Source organism: Sceloporus occidentalis, unplaced genomic scaffold, assembly GCF_023333645.1.
Source record: "Sceloporus occidentalis isolate IW3139 unplaced genomic scaffold, rSceOcc1.0.p SCAF_224, whole genome shotgun sequence".
Lineage (NCBI taxonomy): Eukaryota > Metazoa > Chordata > Lepidosauria > Squamata > Phrynosomatidae > Sceloporus > Sceloporus occidentalis.
The window spans coordinates 651,639-674,251 of record NW_028317204.1 but is presented as its reverse complement, the minus strand read 5'-3'; positions in this window follow the sequence as shown (position 1 = coordinate 674,251).

Genomic DNA, 22,613 nt, shown 5'->3' with positions numbered 1-22,613 from the left:
AGCTTTATACCAAGAGACAGGGTAGGGCATATGCAGCAGCAGAAGGAACTCTGGGGTGAACGGCAGCCGCCTGTCGGTAAGGGCTTGAGCAGTAGAATGGACAGTTGTCCAAAAGAAGAGCATCCGAGGGCAAGACCACCATAAGTGAAGGATCGAACACGGGGAAGCCCCACACCTCCAGCATTCATCCCGTATATCGGGATTGTACCGGGCCAGCGTGGACGGAGGGCGGTACCAACCGGCCAAAAGCTTATAGGACATCTCCTGGTCCCTGTTACTGATGGAGCACTTGTGAGTGAGGATTGACATCTTATGCCATTTCCCCTCCGTAAGGGACAGATTCAGCGAGCTCTCCCACCTGCCTACATGGGGCGGGGTAGCGGTGTAAATAGCGGGCAGAAGGAGTCCGTAAAGCAAAGACACACCGTGAGCCGGAGGCTCGTCCCGCGCACAAAGATTCTCGAAAACAGTAAGGTCCCGGCAGACCTCATGCTTACGGACCAGGGTCCGAAAGAAGTTGCCCAGTTGTGCGTAGCGGAACCGATCGAGAGGGGTCGGCGGATCAGCAGTCACCAGGTCCCTCAACGGCTTCAAATCACGTGAGGACAAGAAGGCTCGGATCCCGGACACACCCCGAGCTGCCACCTCCGGGAAGAGGTCCACGCCCATCCCCGGAGGGAAGTCAGGGTTATCACGGAGCGGCGTGAGGGGGGAAGGAATGGTGGAGATGGTGGTAGTGCGGAGCAAGGAGTGCCACACTCCGAGCGTCGCAGAGACAAAGGGGTGAGAGGCAGCTACACGACGGGCACAGGCAGCGGCAAGCCAAGGCAATGAACTCGTCGGGACAGGGAGCGAAGCACTCTCAGCCCCCACCCACAGCTTACGTCGCACCCCACAGGACCATTCAAGGACACGTAGCAGGTGACAGGCCCGATAGTATGTGCGGGGGCAAGGCAGAGCCAAGCCACCCCTGTCCTTCGGTAGGACAAGCACACCGTATTTAATCCGTGGGGAGCCACGGCCCCAAACGAACCGAAGGAAGAGAGTGCGAAGTGTGGAGAAAAAGGAAGGTGGAATTCGAATGGGAAGGGTTTGAAACAAGTAGAGGAGCCGAGGCATAGCATTCATTTTGATGGAGTTAACCCGTCCCATCCATGAGAGAGTGAGCCGAGACCACCGAGCAAGGTCAGCGCGCAACTCAGAGAGAATAGGCAGGAAGTTCATAGGGAAGAGTTGGGAGAAGTCCGCAGACAACCAGACACCCAAATAACGCAATTTTGCGTCGCACCAACGGAACGGGAAAGCGGCCGCGAGGGAAGCGCTCTCAGCCGCGGGGACACCCACCCCCAGAATTTCAGATTTGGCCATATTAATTTTGAAATTAGATAGGGAACCGTAGAGATCCAGTTCCTTCAGGATGGAGGGCAGGGACAATCGGGGTCGAGAGATGGAGAAAAGAAGGTCGTCGGCGTAGCCGAGGATCTTATGTTGGGTGCCGCCGACCGGTATCCCAGCGATGTCAGGAGGTAGCCGGCTCCAAAGCCCATGTGCTCGAGGGTGGTCAACAGGAAGGTCCAATCCACGCGATCGAACGCCTTCTCGGCGTCCGTGGAGAGAAAGGCAGAGGGCAAGGAGGAGGACCTCGCCAAGTGCATTAGGCTGAGGGCGCGGATAGTGCAGTCTCTGGCCTCACGGCCAGGGACAAAGCCCGACTGGTCTGGGTGCACCAAGGCGGGAAGAAAGGGCTTCAGTCTGTTCGCCAAGATTTTAGCAAACAACTTGACGTCCGCATTAAGCAGGGAGATTGGACGGTAGCTGCCGCAGTGCTCCGGGTCCTTGCCCTCCTTAGGGATAAGAGTAATGGATGCCAAAGTGGAGTGCGGGTGTATCCGGCCGCCGTCCAATATGGAATTAAAGGCATCCACAAAATGCTGACCAAGCTGTTCGCGAAAACGCGAATAATATTTCAGGGGGAATCCATCGGGGCCGGGACATCTCCCCGACCGAGAAGATGTGATAGCAAGGGAGAATTCCGCGAGGGAAATGGGAGCGGATGCGTGGAGCCCGAGAAGGCGAATCCCCCCTAGGAGTGGGAAGATTGTAGAGGTCAGTAAAGTACTTGAGGAAGCCGGCCGAGATGTCCGAGTGGAGGAGACGCACTACGCTATCCGAGGAACGGATCTTGGGTATATAAGTGAGACGGCGGGACTGCTGAAGAGCCCGCGCTAAGAATTTACCCGACTTATCTCCGTGCTCATGAAAAAGCGCCCGATTGCGTAAATAGGATCTATGGTACCTGGCATTCAAAAGAGAGGCTAGGTCTTTCCGAAGCAACAGCAGACGTTGCAGATGTTCCCCAGACAAAGATTCTTTATGGGCGCGTTCCGCGATCGCTATTTGGGCACAGAGGGACGAGACCGACAGGGCCACCGCCTTTTTACGCCGTGAGCAGAGACTGATGAGGCGCCCTCGCAAGACACATTTATGGGCCTCCCAGACCGTGAGACGAGGGGTGTCATCCGCGAGGTTATCACGGAAATATTGGGAGATCGCGTCAGCCGTGTCTGCGCAGACGCTGGCATCCGCCAGAAAGGACTCGTTGAAACGCCAAGTACGCTCGGAAGAGCGAAGGAGGGGAGAGCCAATGGAAATAGTCAGAGGGGCGTGATCAGACCACGTGGTCAAGCCTATGTGGGCACCGCGCAACAGGGCGGCATGGTGGTACGGGAGAAAGAAATAGTCGATTCGGGAGTAGGAGCCATGAGGTGCGGAAAAGAACGTGTAGTCCCTAGCATCCGGATGGAGGGCCCTCCAGCAATCAACAAGACGATACCGGGAGAGGAGGGAAACGATCCTGCGCAGGACCCGCGTAGGGGAACGGGAGTTGCCACTGGAGGTGTCAAAGGATGGGTGGAGGGCGATATTGAAATCGCCGCCCAACACCAAGACACCGTCGCTAAAGTCGCTGAGGCGACCAAGGGCGGACCTCAAGGCCACATGTTGGCCTCGGTTGGGTAAGTAGAGGTTGGCGAAGGTATACGTCTGGGCAGCAATGAGGCATTTGAGGAACAGGAAGCGGCCATCCGGGTCCGTCAACACGGCCAGTTCTCGGAAAGGCACAGATTTTGACAACAGGATGGCGACCCCCTTCGTCTTGGAGCCGGAGGTATTGCTAAAAAAACCCGTGGGGTAATAATGGTTGGACAGCCGAGGTGCAGAACCCTCCCGAAAATGCGTCTCCTGAATAAAGGCAACATCAACCCGCCCCCGCCGTAGGTCACAGAGCAAGTGGGAGCGCTTCTCCGGGATATTCAGTCCCCGGGCATTAAGGGAGAGGAACGTGAGCGGGTTCTCTTGGGCGGGGGGAGGCATAGTGGGCATGGGAGGCAAAGGGAGAGGAAAAAAATAAATAAATAAATAATAATAAAAAATAAAAAAAATAAAAAAAAAAAAGGGGGGGGGAAGAGGAGGAACAGACACAAAGAGAAGGGGGAAGTAGAGAAGAAGAAACGGGCAATAGGGAGGGGGAAGGAGAGGAGATAGGGAAGAAACGTGGAGGGAAAAAAGGCACTAAGTGCGCCGGGAAGGGTGAAAAAACAAACCTCGCTACGCCGAGGCGAGAGAGGGATCACCCAGCCCCTACAAAAGAGGGCGCAAAGTGACAGGGCCTACACAGCCCCAAGGGAAAAAAACAAAACGGCGCCAGGTAAGTAGTAGGTATAAATAACTACAGCGAAGGCATCCGCCACCGCCCAGCAGAAGTGAAAGCAACAGCAAAACACGTGAAGGTGCAACTGGAGTGGCTAGTAGAGGGTCCAGATAACGCACCAGAGGAGGCATGGACGTGTGTGGAGAGAGGAATCGTGTTGTGTCAACGGTACGCAACCAATCGGCAGAAGTAACCATAAAAATCTATCAACCGGACAGGTAAAAGAGGTCAATGGATACAGAGCAATACAGGTCAAATATATTGTAAAAAAAAATAAAAATAAAAAAAAAAACCCAAAGAAAAAACAATCAACAGCACCATACGGTACAGTGCAGCGGTAAACAAGCAACCACATCGAGCGAAGGTACCGGCAGAAACATGAGTGATGAGTAGTACAGCAGAACAGAAACACGGGGAGTACCCTAGAGCAATCGGAAGAGGGCAACAGTAGAAGGCAGAGACGCTGCCCCACGGTAGGACGAGAGAAAAACAAAAGAAAATAGGCAATAATAAGTAAATAAATAGATAAAGAAATGAAAACAGCAATGGTGCGTGACGAACCAGCCAAAGGAGGCAGGAAGGCAAGTTCAGCCGGACATGAAAGGCCAGTACCATACAGAGCAAAAGCATGAGAAGGTGCAGAACAATCCCGACACATGCAGTGGGACAGGAAAACCATAATACATGAACAGGCAGTAAATATGTAACTACAGCAAGTCAGAGTACCGGCCAAACCATGAGTGATGAGCAGTACAGTGGAAAAGAAAAAAAAAAAAAAAAAAAAAAAAAAAAGGACCGTCACCCCCCCACCCCCCGCGTGTAGCAAACCCATGAGGCGTGCCGCAAGGAGTGGCACAATGGCGCAGGGGCCAGAACACACTAACTGAGGTATGCGCGTCCGGACGCACCAGAGCCCAGGAGCGTGTTCAAATGTTGAATATGTTGAGTCCGCGTCGTGTGTGTGAGGCAGGTATGAGTGTGCAGGGAAGACAGCCACAGTGTGGTTGGAACCAGCACCCAGGAGCGCGCTCAAATGCTGAGCATGGGACTGTGCGTGAGGCAGGTCTGAGGCGCGCAGCGAAGACGGCCACATCGTGGATGGAACCAGCGCCCAGGAGCGTGCACAAGTGGCGAACATGGGATTGTGCGCCGTCCGCGGCATGTGTGTGAGGCAGGCATGAGGTGTGTAGCGAAGACGGCCACAGTGTGGTTGGAACCAGCGCCCAAAGGCGAAGAGGACCATCCTGGGTAACGACCGCTCCCATTGCAGAGCACCATGTGCAATTTGGAGAAAATAATTAAAAAAAAAAAAAAAACAAACAAAAAAAAACAAAAACAACCCAACAAACCCCAATCATCATACAGCGTAACTAAGGTGAACCCAGGGTGTCACCAGCGAACAAATAAACAGGCGAACGGACCGAAAACACAACAGCTGACCCCCACATACATAAGCGCACGGGGGGGCACACATCAATAAGGATACGAAAAGTCTCAGGTGCTAGCGGAGAAGAGTCCTCTATTCTTCCGCATCCCGAGGCTGCGATGGTGGGCGCGGAGGGGGCGCAGCAGCCGCGCGGTCTGGAAGCCGACGGGGGCGATCGGAGCGCCTGGGTTGGTGATACGACGCCGGTCTGGAGGGTTCCGCTTCAGGGTCGAGGCCCAAAAGGGACCAATCGGGTATGGTGATGTCCGAAAGTCCCAAGGCAGATAAGACCGCAGGAAGGTCGCGGTAATAGCGCACGAGGTAGGAGGTAGCGCCATGCCGGATCGTAAGCAGAAAGGGGTGACCCCAGCGATACGGGATGCGCAGCCTGCTCAACGCCGACGTGAGAGGGCGCAGGACTCGTCTCACCTGGAGAGTTAGATCCGAGAGATCTTGGTAGAAGGTGATAGTACGGCCGGGGTAGTGCCAGGAGCCGACCTCACGCGCCCTAGCCATAATGGCTTCTTTCACGGAGAAATCCACAAAGTGGCAAATTATGTCCCGGGGTGGGCTCGCCGAATTACCCCTGGGTCTCAGGGCCCGATGCGCTCTGTCCACCTCCCGAGATGAATCCACACGGCGCCCCATGAGGTCGGTGAAGAGGGCCGTGAGTAGCTCAGGTAGGCTCTCCGTAGAGTCGCCCTCCGGCATCCCGCGTATGCGGATGTTGTGGCGGCGGCCCCTGTTCTCGAGGTCCTCGAGGCGGCGTCGGAGAGAGGTTAAGAGCCGGTGGTGGTGGTCAGTAGCACGTTGGGTGGCCCGAGCAGCCTGATGGTGCGAGGTCGCGGTGTCCTCCAGGGTCGTTACCCGGCGTTCCAACACGGAGAGGTCGGTGCGCAAGGCCGCCACTTCATCGCGGACAACCTGTCTCAGCTCCGCGATGAGGTTCGAGAAGTCTGTCCTCCACGGCGCAGAGGAAAAAATTTGCAGTGCCTCAGGTGTGGGAGGAGGCCGAGGAAGTGGAGGAGCAGGCTGGGGATCATCAGCTGAAGACAAACTGGCAGGGGAACCAGCCTCGTGGTCCTCAGAGGCCTGCGTGGCCAGGTCAGCTGGGGTATGAAAGTAGTCCCGCAGGGAGGCAGAGACCGGTCGAGACCGACCACCCGGGGTGGAGGGGTCCGAAGAAGGCTTCTTATTGCGACCCATAGCAGCACGTGTACGCGATTTCAGCGAAAATTCGGTGAGCGATGGCGGAGCGAGTCGGTTAAGCAGCCATCTTCCCTGAAGGTCGGGCACGCCCCCTGCATTCAGGTTTATGTGTCTTCTGGAGGCGCTGTTCGAATCCCACTTCTGACATGATGATTTAACATCACTCTTGATCCTTTGATTAGGGTTTTGCAACACATTCGGCTAACTACGAGGGTATGTTGGTATGGGACAGGGATGCGAGCGTTCTCTCGGTGAAGTGTTTGACGTGCTGTGCAGATTGGGTGCATTCACGGGTTTTGCAGTAAATATTTTGAAAACGAAAGCTCTGTACTTGGGGTCAGGTAGAGCCAAACAGATCAATACAGAGTCAGGATGGCCGAGCGGTCTAAGGTGCTGTGTTCCGGTCGCAGTCTCCACTGGAGGTGTGTGTTCGAATCCCACATCTGACTTGTTTTCTCCCTGAAATTGAACAAGGAAAATTATACTAATTAAACGACAAATGAAATGCAAATGATGAAAAAAAAAAATTAAATCCTTAAATTTCAGTATTTTGGAGCTCCATTCCTGCAACTGTTTCACAAATTCTATTCTAACCCTGTCACCACCATTCACTTTAACGGTCTAGATGCCGGGAAAGTTAAAATGGAGCTAACCCTCTCACCACCATTCACGTTAACCCTGTCACCACCATTCACGAAAGTTAAAATGGAGCTAACCCTGTCTCACAGACTCACAAAGGCCAAACAGGACGTCAGGTGAGCTTACCTCACCTGGCGCTGACAGCTGTCTGCGTCTTAAGCGTATAGCTTCATAAAGTAAAAGTCGGATGAGGGCAGGCAGCGGTGTCCCAGAGTTTTCCAGAGGTCCAGAAAGTCACAAAGACCCACAACGAGGGTACTGAGAATGACTATATTTATTGCATAGGGGTGACAACAGAGGCCTGTAAAACACACCTAGTTTTTCTTTGGTTTTCTTTCTTTTGACATCTTGTGGCTTATTTTCCAGTTGTTCCATTGGAAAATTATTCCCAAAATAAGAGTTTGCAAAAAAAATATGGTTCTCACAGCTATTTATACAAATGTTTGCCACAAATGCCTTTACAGTCCAGCGAGCGGTCACGTAATTACTTTGTTGTTTAGGTTCTAATGTACAGAACAAACTTCAGGGTTAGTTGTGGCACAGACTCAATAAAATAAAAAAAAAAGATTTTCAGGTCGCTCTGAAAAATCACTTTAATTGCACAATAATGTTGCTTATTGTAGGATTCAACTTTTTGTCGAACACACAGTTTTTTAAAACAACAATCTGTCAACTCTCCTAACAGGACTAATCGGTTGTTAATTTTTTGTATATTTATGGGAATTTGTGGGTCTGACCACAACAAGGTAGAGACAGGAAGAATGGAAGAGTCGTATCAGCAAAAACTAGGAGAGACAAAATCCTTAAAACAGAGGGGTTAACCTTTTAAACACGTTGCAAAAACATTAAATTCATTAGCACTGTCCATCCCTCCAGTTCCTTCAGGGTTAATTAAAAGTATGATTGCCATATCAGCAATTTTTTTTAGGTGGAGGTCTTTACATTTCACATGATGACGACCAACACGTGTAAAGGGGATTAGTCACTCACTTATTCATCAGGTGGCATTCTGCAGGTACAGCCATCATCAAGGAGTATAACCAGTACCCGTGTATGGGGCATAACCTCCAAAAACATACCTATTTATAGATACAGCACATCCAGGCGCCATTGAATCCCAAGAAACGCTTTGACTTACAAGCACAATAATAATAATAAAAAACCCATCTAGACATAAACTACAGCCTTCATTGGCCTGATCCATAGGGTACAGTTGGTATTCCTCTAGGTAAAGGATTGCTCTCTGGTCTCACCTTTACACTTGGGGTCAACCCCAAAGAGATCCCCATACAAAAAGAATATTAGATGCTCACCAAGAACAGACAGCCGCTTTATAACCTGCTTTACAGTGTATCCCCTTCTTGGGAGCATCTCAACTTTTAGCTCTCTTGTGCCATTCCAGAGCAAAAAAATAAATAAAACATTCATTTTTTTTTAAGAGCCCGAGGTGCGTGATCCTGGGTGCTGCACTCTGTGCCATAAGGCAGCAGACGCCAGATACGATTCTGGGTTCCCACACGGAGAACCCAGACAAATCCCCTCCCCCCATGGGAGGGTCGGCTCTTGAGTCAACCCGAAGGGTAAGACTCCATTGCTGGGCTTATTTGAAGAGAGGAAAGGGGCGATAGGCACCCAATCCTCCTCCAGCAAAATCCAGCTTCACTGCCTCTAAAAGAAACAGTGTCCAAAACAAGGTGCCAAAAAACGTGTGCCAACTCAAAGTGGGGGCCTCGCCATGAATTTCGAAAACCATGAAATCAATAAGAGAAAATAATTAATGGGCACTCGTGAAATCACAAAGTGATGAATAAATTAGAAAAAAGTAATTTAAGGGCGGCCATTTCTGGCCTAGCCAGATTCAAAAATAAATTCTTCTCCCCAAGACCTGATGGTTCAGGGGGAAAAGTAAGTGGAAAGCAACCGCCAGTGCGACTGTGCACTTTTGGGTGGAATCTACATACCAGCATGATTCCACCCAAAAGGGCAGCCCAGGGCCAAACTGTGAGGCAAATGCAGAGGAAGTTTGCCTCTCATTTTGGTTGTGGACTCCCCTTTTGGGCAGGTTCACATTGATATGTAGATAGTGTTTGTTTTCTCTGTAATGGCACAAGAGAGCTACAAGTTGAGATGCTCCCAAGAAGGGGATACACTGTACGGCAGGCTATAAAGTGCCTGTCTGTTCTTGGTGAGCACCTAATATTCTTTTTGTATGGCATTTCACACTGTGGTGGGGTAGGGGGGTCTCTTGGGGCTCACCCCAAGTATAAAGGTGAGTCCAGACGTAGACCTCCTTGCTCTCTTGTGCCAACTTGTCTTCATTGATGAGGCTACTATAGGTTATTATTGATAATCTCAATGAAAGTGGGGTTGTTGCTCTTTTGCTTCCTGGTCTAGATCAAGTGAGTACTTATGAGAGGTGGAAAGCTTGGTTCTCTGGTTTCAAGGCTGGTAGCTGTGTCAGAGGGCCTTAAGTTGTTATACACGGGGCACTTGCTGTTGTCTGGGGGTGTTTTTTTTTCTCGTTTTGCACAGGTTGATAAATCCACTGTATTTGCCATGGATCCCCATGGTTTGGAACGCCGATCACCAAGTTTTCACTTTCAACGATTGTAAAAGAGGAAAAGCACAAACCTAATGCTCTCACAAAAAAAGAGAAAGTGTATGTCTGGGCTTGTTGGTCCCCTTATGCAGAGGAAATCTGCCTCTCATTTAGGCTTTAGACTGTCCTTTTGGGTGGGATCAGTGACATGTAGATGGAGATTTTTTCCTCTGTAATGGCTCATGAGAGCTAAAATGGCTAATGGGGTGTTGGTTGCCTTCTTTTGGATCAAAATCTGGAAGGATCAGTAGAAGGGGTGATCTCCACGCACTTTGGTCTTTTCTCTTTTAACCTTAGTAACTATATTACCATCTATAAAAGGCGGAGATTTAGAGGTTTGGGCCTCCAATCGTGATGCAGAGAACTGTGTGTCCAGAACTCTTCAAATAAATTTTCTCAGGTAAATATTTCCACCCTGGGGGGGCGTGGCCGGCATTTGGGCAAGATGGACGCTTGAGACTGAAGCTCCGTCGAGCCTCCCCGGTTTAATGTTTTTTTTTTCGGACACTCATCAAGATGGGAAAGACTAACAAGGCTGCGGCTACCCCGAGATCTCAGGAGAGTAGGGAGAAGTCGAATGTTACCTCGGTCCGCTCGTATTTTCAGGGGGCGTTTGATCAGGACTCCAGGGACTCTCTCTCTAAAAAGGCCGTGTCTTCTCCCGCCAGTCCTAACAGCGTGCTTTCAGAAGATACTTACGTGGGCCCGTCAGGTGATCCTCTCGCTCCATCGCATCAGGATTGGAAAGACGCTTTGAAGAGTTTGCCTACTAAAGCTGATCTGATTGAAATCATTGATGTGGCAACTAGGGGCATACGCGATGACCTCTCTGAAATTAAAACAGACATGCGACAGATTGGCGACCGCGTGGCCTCCCTGGAGGGTGTGAACTCCACCGTTTGTGCTGCGGTGGATAAGCTCGCCTCCCAGCTTTCTGAACAACACGACACGATTATCACTCTTTCGAGGAAGTTGGAGGATATTGATAATAGGGGTCGTCGCAATAATCTGCGGGTTCGGGGTGTCCCTGAAACGGTCTCCCCTTCGGAAATCCCAGATACTCTACAAGCAATATTCAACTCCATCTTAAACCGGCCGGCGGAGACGCCTATTAAGTTCGACAGGGCTCATCGTGCCTTACGGGCCAAAGGTAATGACTCCCAACCACCACGAGACATCATTTGCAGACTACACCATTTTCCACTGAAGGAATCAATCCTTCGTAGTTGTAGGTCTCAAACCTCCATTACCTGGGATACTCATAATATCCTTGTTTTTCCCGACCTGTCGCCTACAACCCTAAATACCAGGCGTTTACTGAAACCGATTACCCTTGCTTTGAGAGAAGCGGCTATCCCTTATCAGTGGGGCTTTCCATTTGCCTTAATAGCCCGTAAGGGCAAGGATTCCTTCTCGATTCGCCAAGCATCGGATATACCTTCTTTTCTGTCGGTCCTGGGTCTGCCGAATATTGAAGTCCCCGACTGGGATCCACCGTTTTCTCGCTTGGATCGTCTTCATGACCCTGCGACCGATTGGTCGCCTAAGCAACAACGCCGGAAGCGGCAGAAGATACCTGGTTTGTCCGCTCCCTGATTTGGCTCCTTTCGTCTCCTTTTTGTTCTACTTTTATTGCCTTTTATTTTGTTCCTTGACTTGGTTCGCTTGTGCTTTCATTTGGATATCGCCTATTGCTTGATTACATACGCAACGCAAGAATAATTTTTTTTTTTTTTTTTTTTTTTTTTTTTTTTGTATTTTACTCATGTTTATTTGTCAGCGTATGTACTTCATCGTTTAGGATATGCACTCCTTCATATCTGTACACTACTGTGTTTTTGCCTATGTCTAGCTACGTATTACTTGATATGATGTCGTCTGTTTTTATCTGTTTATCTGTTTATTTTTCTGATGTGTCTGCGTTTCGGCGCCGGTTTTTTCGCGCTCCCGTTCGGGCGCGTTTCTTAGGCGGTATCCTTTGTCTGGTATTCATGTTTGGCTTCCCGCTCTCGTATTTCTTCAATTTTTGTTTCAATTTTGTTGTGTCCGTTAATTATGTTATGCATTTCTCACCGGGGCAGGGGAGGCTTGCGTGGACACTGTTCCCTTCTTGTCTACCATGTCTCCTCTCTTTCGCACCTACCCCTACAGGAGCCTGCCGACCCTGACTGAACTCGGTCAGAGGTCTGGGCATTGGTCCTCTCGTATGGTCCGCTGGCTCAAAATTCGATGCTACGGCATCCTAGTGGCATCTTGTTTTTCGAGGTTACTTCAGGTTACTTCGTTTCCCCCCTCCCTTTTTTTTTTTTTTTTTTTTTTTTTTTCTTTTTTTTTTTTTTTTTTCTTTTTTCTCTCCTTTTGTTGACCATTTTTGTTTATTTTCGTTGTGGCGCTGGTGTGTTGGCTTTCTGTCCGACTATACTCACATGACTTGCTATGGCGGGCAAGATTAAATTTACAACAATAAATGTGCGGGGCCTTAACAAGCCCCAACAGCGCTCTAAATTATTGTATGTGTTGCACACCATGAAATCACATGTAGTTTTTGTTCAAGAAACCCATTTCCTGGCCTCCAGAGAATTTCGATTGATTAACAAGCATTTCCACACTGTTTACCTGGCTAGCTCTTCGGACTCCAAGTCCAAGGGCGTTGCCATTATGTTACACAAACTGGTCCCCTTTAAATTTTTAGACATTTGGAGGGATCCAGACGGCAGGGGTCTCTTCCTTAAGGGCTTTATAGGTCTTCAGAAGGTTACTTTGGCGAACGTTTACGCGCCTAACCGTGATCAGCCCCAGTTTTTGGTGCGTCTTTTATCTCGTCTTGCTGATTATCAAGAGGGCCTGACGGTCTTTGGCGGAGACCTCAATATGACTCTGGACCCCGCAAGGGATTGTTCTTCAGGTAGATCTCATATTCCTTTTGCGCGTATTAAAAAGGTCAAACGTTTACTTCACTCCACTCAACTTACTGACGTTTGGAGGGCTCTCCATGTCTCAGATCTCGATTTTACATATTACTCACATGTTCACAACCGCTATACTAGAATTGATGCTCTTTTTATCTCTCATTATCATTTGCCTTTGCTCCGGTCATCAGCAATCGATATTCAGGTCATGAGTGATCATGCCCCGGTACATATGGTATTGGAATTCCCCCAGGCCCCTAGTAAACTCTGGAGTTGGCGGTTGAATGAAAATCTTTTAAACGTCCCTGCTGATGTGGAGGACCTTTCCTCCCACCTTACTAATTACTTTGTGGAAAACTGTACCCCTGACATTCCTATCCCTATTATGTGGGAGGCACATAAATCAGTGATCAGGGGTCACCTAATCCAATTAGGGGCCCAGCGTAAACGTATAGCGTTTGGGAAAATTGTAGAGGTTTCACGGGCTATTTCCACACTGGAGCAACGACATAAAGCGACCCCTCTCCCGGGTATTCAATTACAATTGGATGCTCTTCGTACACAACTGGCGGCTCTTCTTGATTCCAAATGTAAGAGGAATTTTTTGTTAACTAAATCGCATTTTTTTGAATTCGGCAATAAGCCGGGTAAATCGCTAGCCAGAGCACTCCGAGCTACGAAGGCGTCCTCGTTTATCCCGAAGATACGTGATGCCCAGGGCAATTTGCATTTCCTTTCGGACAAAATTGCGGAATGCTTTCGGGAATATTATAGCAAATTGTATAATTTATCCCAAGACTCTAGTCAAAAGTTCCCCTGTATCGATCCGATTGACACATACCTCTCAAAATTTTTGCGAGCTAAATTAAATTTGGAGGACAGTATGTCCTTGGAGGCACCTATCAGTCGGGAGGAGGTGGAGGAGGTGATCAAGGCCATGCCACAGGGTAAATGCCCTGGTCCGGATGGCTTCACTTCCATGTATTATCGTAAGTTTCTCCCGACGTTGGGTCCTCAGATGGTGAAATTTTTTAATGCTTTGGCCACCGGTTCTCCTTTAGATCCCCGGGCTAACTTAGCCCATATTGCTGTTATTCTCAAGCCCGGAAAGGATGCTGAATTGTGTGGGAGCTACCGTCCCATATCATTAATCAATACTGATTTGAAAATTCTTGCTAAAATTTTGGCCCTTCGCCTCCAACCTTTTCTTCCCTCACTCGTACATCCTGATCAGGTAGGTTTTGTACCTGGCAGAGAAGCCCGGGACAACACCATCAGGGCTCTGAATTTGGTTACGTTGGCAAACCTCTCCAAATCCCCCTTTTTGTTGGTATCCATGGACGCTGAAAAAGCGTTTGACAGGGTGGCCTGGGGTTATATGTTTAAGGTCCTTCATGCTTTGGGTCTGGGCCCGGGCTTCATTCAACTTATCCGGTCCCTTTACACAGGTCCCTCTGCCCAGATTAAGGTCAATGGCTCCCTCTCCTCGCCGGTCACCCTGTCGAATGGCACAAGGCAGGGATGCCCTCTTTCCCCCCTTCTTTTTATTTTAGCTCTGGAACCTCTGGCGAACGCCATCAGAGCCAATCTGGATATTAAAGGGACGGTGGTCGGGGATATTCCACACAAACTCGCTGTTTACGCAGATGATATGCTGTGTATGGTGGAGGATCCGTTAACATCCTTATCCCATATTGTTTCCGAGCTAGATTGTTTTGGTCGTATCTCTAATTATAAGATCAATCTCCAGAAATCGGAGATTTTGGGTATCAATATTGAGACGCCTCTGCGGAATAGTATTGCCAGTTCTTTCCCCTTTAGATGGTGTGACTCCTCCCTGCGTTATTTGGGCTTACAAATTTCTTCTGACACTTCTAAGTTGGCGGCTTTGAATTATTTTCCCCTTCTCTCCCAGATCAGGGCGGACCTCAAAAAATGGTCGTTCCCGCACATTTCCTGGTTTGGGAGGATAGGGGTTGTTAAGATGAATATTTTACCCAGGTTTCTTTATCCCCTGCAGTCCATGCCTATATTCCTCCCCCGGTCCTTTTTTCGATCCTGCCATAGGGCCTTTGTACATTACGTCTGGAGCGGTAGGCCGTCCAGGTTGGCATTTACACACATGATCCGGCCCCGCCTCTGCGGGGGTATGGGGCTCCCGAACATTGAATTATACTGGCAGGCGTCCCATATGCGTCGGGTTTTGGAATGGACTAGGGATGTGCCGAAGCAATGGGTTCAGACGGAAAAACTGTTTTTTTCTCGCCCCATTTCCGTTGTCCCCTGGTTGGCGGATCCTCACAGGCGCTCGCTCTATGGGGGCCATCCCACTATTACTCCCACCCTCAAGGTTCTCCAAAGAGTTTTGCGCAGGGGTCTTCTCACATCTTTTCCCTGTCCGCTTCTCCCTCTGGTTGATAACCCTGATTTCGCACCAGGGTTGGAACGTGGCCGGATGCAGGTTTTTGCTCCCCCTGCCATAACCATTGTGAGGGCATTCCATGTGGTGCACCATAATTCTTTGAAACCTCTCACTGATTTGGTTCGTACTCCCTTGATCCCTTTTCTGACTCGCTTTCTTTACCATCAACTTAGTCATTTTTTTTCTGTTTCTGACGTTCTCCCGCTGGTTGGCAGGCCCCTTACGCCGTTCGAGGAGTTATGTAGTGGTACTCCCAGTCCCTCTCATCTCCTTTCTAGGATTTACGCTCTCCTCTTACAACAAGCTTCGCGCACTAAACCGTTTTACATGGGCCTTTGGGAGAGAGATCTGGGGGTCGTTTTGGATCCAGAGGAATGGGATAAGGTGCTGCTGATTATACATAAGGGGTCCCTTTCATGTGCGATTCAGGAATCGGCCTTTAAACTCCTCATTCGCTGGTATAAAGTTCCAGCGGAGCTACATCATTTTCTCCCTCAGGTTTCGCCGACGTGTTGGAGATGCAGCGCCGATCTGGGTACTTACCTCCACCTATGGTGGACATGTCCGTTGGTACGGCCGTTCTGGGATGTAATAACGGCAGTTATTCGCGTTGTGGATGATCCCCATTTCGTCCCGTCGCCGGCGGCGATTCTTCTGCATCATAATTCTCTCTCGTACGGGACATACAAACGCTCTTTGTCTTTTATAATTTTGAGCACAGCCAAATCGGTTATCCCAAAATTTTGGAAGCAAGCAGTATCCCCGCCTATCGCAGTCTGGCTTGCCAGGATGTCCTTGGTATGCCAGATGGAAGACTTAATCATGTCTTCTAAAGGCCTTGCACATAAATGCGAATTAAAATGGTTTCCATGGCATAAATTTCTCTCCTCTCCCTCGTCCTCCACGGTGCTGGGCTCTTGAGTAGTTATTTATTTCGTGATGTATTCTCTATTTTTATGTTTCGCGCTGGAGTCCTTGTCAGGTGTTTTGGGTTTAGGCCGCCTATGATTCTCTGTTCTCACCTTTGGGGTTGAGGGATCTTGTCGCCACACCACTTTCGCCTCCTTTTTTTTTTTTTTTTTTTCTTCTTTCTTTTTTTCTTGTTTTGTCCTTCCTGATTGTTTTTGACATGCCCTTTTTTTTTCTCCGTCTCATTACTATTTCATAGTCTGTGGTCATATGCGGCTCTATTGAGTTGCCGTGCAGAGCTGTCACCTTATATTGCTCGATTACTATTGTATTACTACTACTGTATGACTGCTTTTGTAATTTTGCCCTATGACCGGACTGTTATGTTGTAACAGATGTTATTGTACCATCTGTGCTTTTCTTGTAATTGTGTTTTCAATTGCTGATGTTGTACTGTATTCATGTATCTTTTCATTCCGTTTCTGTTTTCTGCTATTGTTTAATAAACGGAGAATTAAAAAAAAAAAAAAAAAAAATAAAATATTTCCACCCTGCAGCCAGGGGCAACTAGTTTTCTGTAAGTCCAATACAGATGGGTAAGTCTACACTTACCAGTTAGTGCATCTTCACAGCTCTCACTGTTAAGACACCCTTCTTTTAATGATGCCACAAATATGTGCAAAAATATAATTTCCTCGCTCTCCAGGGTGCAAACTTCCTGTAAAAGGGCTTCAAACCAAAAAAACAACCTTTCATTATACTGGCTTAGCTAATGTGTGAGCTGACAATTTTTAGGTAAATCAATTTTATTGTTTTAACATGTCAAACGAAGAAGGGTACAGGAAGAAAAGGGTTAAGAGGGAGAGCAACATCAGAGTTGATGAGCTGACAATTTTTATGCAGGATAATCATAAATATAAAATTGACTATTCTTGGGTTTGGGCTCGAACAAGGAACGAGGTCCTTCTCCAGCCAGTAGTCTCATAATATAAGCCCACTTGTAATTATGTATGTTTTTATCTTGCAAATGCGTGACTTTGTATTTATCAATGTTGAAGCTCATCTACCAAGATTTTATACTAGTGCCAAAAAGAACCCTCAGTGTCTCTCTCCAGTTAAAAAAATTAAGTTATGTTCCGAACCGTGCAGATATAACATGTAGAAGAATAAAGAAAACCACAAATTTGATTTATAATTTAAAATACATTTATTTCTTTTTTGATGTTTTTGTTATACAAAGATGTTAAATAACTTAAATACATTCTCAACAGCCACTCAGAATCAGACTTATACCTACAAGCTGTACACGTGAGGTAGAGAAAATAATTTAGGCTCCTGTTAGACAATGAAAAGTAAGTACAAAAGAAAATTGCTAATCCTTCATCTCCCCCCCAATCCTTCCCAATATCAGGAAAAAAAAATACTCTCTCAAGTGCACAAAAACAAATTTTGAATTCTACATTCATATTTCAATGGAATTTGTGTTTGATCAAGAGGGGGTACGAGGATCCTGTATTGTGTCAACATTAACCCTTTAATAGCATGTAATTTGCAAGGCGATTATAACCCAAAGCTTTGGATAAATGAACATGTTATAGGTCGAATGCAGGTAACCAATGAAACCTGACCATTGCTAAATTATGACATCACTATGCCATTTCTTTGGTTTCTATGGTGACAAGACCATTTAAGACCATTTTTCTTTTATCTGATTCCTCCACCCCCCCCAATTTATACATTCTTATAGTTTACCTACGATGTCTGAGAAAGTTGTCCCATAATATAATGAATCCAGTTATTTATTTATATTGCGCCATCATATCCTATGATGCTGTACAATGGGGTTAGTGACATAAAAATTCACCCTAAACATATCTTGTTAAATATTCTAATAGATATATATATATATATATATAGACTAATCAATCTATACATATTCTATAATTTATATTCAAATATTTCTAGTGGCTCTGCACAGCCTATCAGTGTTAACTGAAGAAGTTAATTTTAACGGCTTCAGTGCTGGTCTGCTTGCCTAGCGATCACTAGTTGGTGGATTTGTAGACAGAACCCTAAACAAGGAGTCGGGTGTTAAATAGTTACTATGATATTCATCACCGTTCTCTCCCAAGGCATCTTCTCCTTTGACGGCAAGTGAATCGTACGCAGTTATATGTTATTCGTGGCCTTTTTAATATTCACATAAGACAGTTTTTACTACCGTTCCGTGGTGATCGAAACACAAAGAACATTATTTCTGAGAGAAGTAAAAGTATCTGAGGGTCTCTCACATCCACCGAATGACATTATGTCTTGTATTTACTAAGCTGTACCAGGTTATTAGTAGATACCCAGGAACTTATTGGGTTTCCATTGCTGGAGTTAAAGCTCTTGAGACAATCAGGTCTGTTCTATTCTGATTAAAATGACGGGGGGGGGGGGTAATTCCAGTTGGGACATTGGACACCAAAAGCTACGTCCGCTAAGAGGCAAAATCCCGCCATGACACCTAATTTACGCAGATCAGTTCGGTTATTGTGAATTGATTTTGGTGGTTTTACGGAGTCCGTTACTGCCTGTGACATCACTGAAGAGACTACAAAAGCTTAGAAACGTTATCAAACACCATGTTGGCCTAAAGTTTAACTTTTACAAGATACCGCTACTTACAGGTGATGTATTTAATATTCTATAGCTAATATTCTCATAATAACATAAGAAGGTTTTACTTTACTGAGAGGGTGGTAGATAACCGGAACAGCCAACCAGCAGAAGTGGTAGACGGTAATACAGTGAGGGTATTAAACATGCATGGGATAGGCACATGGCTCCCGAATCTAAGACGAGACCAACGACTGATTAAGGTTTGAGTCTACAGTAGGAAAACCAGACTTGATGGGGGCTGTCAAATTCCATTTAAAAATCTAATAATAATAATAATTTGGCAAAAAAATAAAAATAAAAGTCAATGATGTCAGAGTGCAGTAACGGATTAAATTAGAATTTAGGGAAAAAATATCTGCATACAAACAGGTGTCAAAAGGGGAAAAAAAGCTACAGAGATTCTTGAAGAAAATTAATTCAAATATAATTCGCAATTTTCTTATTTTCCAATATTGGACGTTAATCATACAAAACAGTCTACTTCTCAGCAAATACTTTGTACGTCATTGGAAAGGTTAATAATCTTAATCTTTCCTCAGACTGCTTTTATTCCATGTCTATAGGAATCCAAAATTAGGAAAAAAAAACCATAAGTATTTTACAATATAATACAAAAAGGACAAACGTTTCTTACAACAAAATCTCCGTGCAGCTGCGGCGATGTATTCTTTGCAATTTGTATGAAAACACGATCGGATAGAACTACTCGAGGGGCGTATGTTTTGTTACAAAATATTTTGCATAATTGCGTAATTTTACGTACATCAGGAAAGTGGAATTTCGAAAATGCAACAGTTAATCTTTACGAATGACCCATAAAAGACCTATTGTAACTAAAATAATCAGCTTCTCCCATATGATACAGTGTGTGAAAGATCCCATACATTAACAGAAAATGTAACAAAATAGCTGGAAATTAAAAAAAAATAGGCCTGATTATGTATTTTTTAATAAGCAGGAAGTTATTGTAAAACAGAACAGGAAGTGAAGAGTGCTCAGGATAACTGCTTCCCCCATCTGTGCAATTTCAAATTTTTAGCTTGGGTATGGAAACTATTATTTGCGTCATAAAAGCTAGAAAATGCTATTTTATGCATAAGAAACTTATATTTTAGCTTTGAACAGACTAAAATTTCACCAAGATCAAATTCTAGTTAAAAAGAACATTTTAATCCCTAAAAAATAGTCATAAAGAATGCATAGCGGGGATTTTGTCTCCGTAAAACCAGATATACAGATAGAAGCACAAATCAAGGCACATCGGTGCAAAATTTACATTTTATATAAAAAAAAGAAATTCTGTTAAAAAAATAGCCAACAATCTCTCAGTCTGAAGATATGAAAACACAGAAATCCAGAAGACAAAAAAAAAAAATCAAAACCCAAACATACTCGTATATGCTTAAAATATTTGTAAAAAGGGTATATAGTGCTTGCATTTTGTTATAAAAATTAAATAAAAAACCCTCTCCATCCTGCGTCGTTGTACATAACTATATGATCACTATGTATCAGTGTGATTATATTCCCAAAACATAAAAAAAAAAATAAGCCAAATTAATATGGCCAGACAGTAATTGTGTATTTATTATTAAATGAAAAAATACCAACATATTTTGGTAAATTATCGTTTGATAATGCAGTCGGCGAAGAAAGTAAAAAATTGGTCGTTATATATAGTATGAGGGTTCCAAGCAAATGAGTCACTTTAGAGAGAGAGAGAGGGAGAGGAAAAAAAGAGTAGAAAGTGTAATGTCTTGGTATGCAAATGAAGTGCTTTAGAGTAAAATCATTCATTTGCATATTGGGCCAAATGGTGATGTCATAAAGCGGATATTATGATAAAACTTTTCTTCTGTTATTAAATGAAGCATAATGATTCTACTGTTATGTCTTTGCTGGATCACATATGTCTGTTTTGGATCCAGGACAAGGCATAGACAGAAGAAGGAATAAATTATCGCAAATCCGATAAACGTCTCCATATCCAAGGCGAGTACTACAGGGAGTAACAAGGTAAAATAATCAGTACTACTCAACCATCTGGCTCTGCACTTGACTTGATGGCTGGTGCAGGAAACCAGAAGAGTTAAATGTCTGTCACATTCAGATAAGTGCTTTACACGCCTTCTGGATTAGGTATGGTTTGTAGGCATCCTAAATGGGCTCAAATGGTTTTAGGATAAATGGAACAGCGCCCCCCCCCCAGCAGAGATGGTAGAGGGTAATACAGTGAGGGTATTAAACACGCATGGGATAGACATACGGCTCCTGAATCTAAGACGAGACCAACAACTGATTAAGGTTTGAGTCTCTACAGCAGGAGAAATGGGCAGACTAGACGGGGGCCGATCGAGACCTAGACCGAGGTTCTAGGTCTACTCAAGATCATATAAAAACTGGAAATTAAGTTGGCATCTTCTATACCAACAGAAATTCAGGAGTTCAGGTTGGCCTTGAAGTCTCTCTTGGGAATGACTTTGGTTACAAACGGACATAATGACTCCAAAGAGTGTATCAACTCTACGATATCGTACCGAACCAAGAACAGACGACACTTTGTTTGGAGTTGGTGGAGTTGACATGAGCAGAGAACGTTCCAACTCAGTCCATGGTTGAGTAACACTGGCCATTTCACACGTGTTCCTCCTTCCATGACATCTCGTGTTTACTTAAGGTTTTAATATTTTTTTTTCTATACCACAGGAAAAGAAAACCCAACTATGTACAATATTTAACAGGATAAGTAATATATCCACATTGTCATAAATACATTTAAATACATGAAAGCGTCCAGGCTTCAGTGCGTGAATCCTTATACACCGAAGAGTCTGTCACTCAGTAGTTCATCCACTATTCGTCACCCCCCCCTCGACACGCATCGCGCACTCATCCCAACCTAATGAAAATATGACATTAAAAATAACTATGTGCAAGCTTAACGGTATCCGATTCCAAAACATATTAACATAATTCTGAATATAAACAGACATGCAAATTTTTTTCCGTAAATTACGTCATTTAAAGGCACAGAAACTGTGTCTACTCGAAAAAAAACATTTCTATTAAAAAATTGATTAAAAAAAAGGACTTTTGAGACTTTTTTTGGACAGAATACCACAATTAAACCATAGTAAGGTCCTTCAAAAGGCTTTAGAATAAATAATTGTTCATATATATATATATATATATATATATATATATATATATATATATATATATACACACACACACATATATATATATATATATATATATATATATATATATATTCACACCACATACAGTTGAGGCCGTTAATGACCAATAAATGTCTATATGCTCTATATAATTATTAAATGTTTACAGATTTGGTCAATATTGCAAAATCCTTGTGTCTGGTATGAAAAACTCTATACTCATGCAATGTATAGGGCAAGACATCTATTTTAACATTTTAAACCCAAAACCGCATTATGGTTGGAGCCGTCTTATGATGGAAGACCGTCGACCTAGAAAGCCATCCTAGCTCGGTACGTAAGAGCGTTGTCACCGCATTTCCATCCCAGGAAAATGTTGATATTTTTATTATATGATTATAGTGTATTTACACATCTCATAGCAGACATGGAATTCATTTTTAAATAAATTTATTTTAAAAACTAATTCCAACTGAATGTCCCTGAATTTTTGATGAAATGTATATTAAATGGGAGGTTTTGCCACCATTGGTAAGAATTTTTTTTTGCTACAAAATTTTTGCTTTCTGTTTGCGATCTTTGAACACTAATACATTAAATTGTGGGATTTTTTTTAAATAGCTTTTTTTACCGTAATAAAGTGATCAGTAGTAAATCCCACGTGGGGTGGGTCGTCAGTTGGAGCTCCAAGGCCAAATATCAAATTAGTATTTTTTTTTTATTTTTTTTTGCAATTAATTGGCAAAATGTAAAAAAAAAAAATTGTACATTTTATTTTTTTTTTTTAAATGTTTATAAATAGAGATAACATTCTTCCAAGTAAAAAAATGGTTTAGAATTCTAATATTCCTTTTATACAACAGCTGTAAATATATACATTTTTACATTTTGTCTATTACTTGCAAATTTTTTTTATAATTATACCTTCATATTTTTTAATCTAGTTTT